Genomic DNA, 1,862 nt, shown 5'->3' with positions numbered 1-1,862 from the left:
ATTGTAAAATAATATTTGAAGTTAATGCATTTATTTTGAAATGTTATTCTGTTTGATTATAGGTAATCTCATGTTAAATTGTCACCTATGCCCCTACCTACATCCTACTGATTTATTTTAATTATATTTTTATATGAATTGTTTTATTATTAAATATTGAATTGATGTTGGAATATATATATTTTGATAGTAAAACAATATAATTTTGTAATCTTAATTAATATTAATACTTTCTATTTTAATGGTATAGGTAAATAAAAAATATTTGTACAGAACACTTATAAGTTATAAGTTTGTATGGTAAATTATAAATATCAATATATAAGTATTATGTACTCAGTGCCATGATTTTTTTGGGGGTGGGGGGGGGGCAAAGGTATCATTTTGCTCCCTCCACAGATAATCCAACAATACAAACATTTGAATCTTCTAGGTTAAAAAAAGTTAAAAAAGAATGCAATATATTTAACATAATATTATAATGTTAAAATATTTTTTCCTCAAATTATTTCATAAAAGTTTTAATTTATTTGAGGTTTCTCTTGCTGTATAGATAATATTATGTTGAGATATTGTCAATGATATTGCAATAATCACATTTAATTAAGTCATTAAATTATTTGTTCTTTCTTAACTATTATTCACCAAATATAAAATATATGTAAATAATATTTATACTAGTTACTTTTTTAAACTTTTTATAGCATCTTTTTATTAATGAACTCTTTGATAGGTTCATAATACTATTAAGTAATTTTATAACTATTACCTACAATTGGTACTTAAACCATAAAATTAGTTGTAAGAATAAACCTGGGGGGTCAGGGTTCCTATTCTGGTGTATACATTATTCCCAACCCCTCCCTCTAGATTTTTCTCCAGTTACACCACTGTATATAGCCGTTTATATATGTGTGTATATAAAGATGCATATGATATAGCCGAAAACATATTTTTATTGGGTATGGGCCCTTGAACAAATTACCTACTTCAGTAAAATGAATCAATGACAGTGGTGTAGCTAAATAGCCTATCTAAAACGCCGTGTGGTCTTAATTTTATTATTAGAATTAGTTAAAATAAAAATTATAACTGAGTTACCAGTGAACAATACTAGATGATGCTTTGCTGCTTATTCTGGAAATAAAAAAAAGTTTTTTTGAGAACATGCACATAAGTCGGTTATTATGAAGTTACGAATTTTACTATATAAGAAAATAAAATATATATGAACTGGGTGTCTGAGTACGTGTGTTATAACTTTTAACATTTAAACACAAATGGTTGATTGTGTTCATAATACTACTTACTATTTACTACTTACTAAGCAACTAAAATTGTATAATGTATTGGTATGTGTATGACCTTATATTAAAATCTCAAGTCTTAAAATGCAACGGTCAAAAGAATTAATTCTATTACAAAAAAGAATAATAATTACGTTGCAAAGTTAATAAAATCATCATCTTGGATCAGTCTTTGAATCATTAGTATAGACCCGGGGTCGACAACCTTTTTACTTACGTGGGGCCATATTTTTTATCAGATTTTCATTGAGGGCTGCAATAAAATTAAAATAAACGTTATTAAAAATACAATTTTAACATATATATTTTATGGATAGCTACATTCATATTATGAGTGTCAAATTACAAGTAGAGAAAATTGAGAAATTAAAAAAAATGTATATTAATTATTTCTTGAGTGCAAAAGGATATAAATATTTTTAAATTAATAGTTTCTAGATTCTAATGTGATTCTTGATGTTGGATGTTTCCCTCTAACTCGTTTGTATCTGCTTTAGAATTGGATGTTGTTATTCTTAAAACCGCGTTTAAGTGTTCGTCGCTTAATCGTGAACA

Source organism: Myzus persicae, unplaced genomic scaffold (genome assembly GCF_001856785.1).
Source record: "Myzus persicae strain clone G006 unplaced genomic scaffold, MPER_G0061.0, whole genome shotgun sequence".
Taxonomy (NCBI): domain Eukaryota; kingdom Metazoa; phylum Arthropoda; class Insecta; order Hemiptera; family Aphididae; genus Myzus; species Myzus persicae.
The sequence above is the reverse complement of the archived record's forward strand: the minus strand, read 5'-3'. Positions refer to the sequence as shown.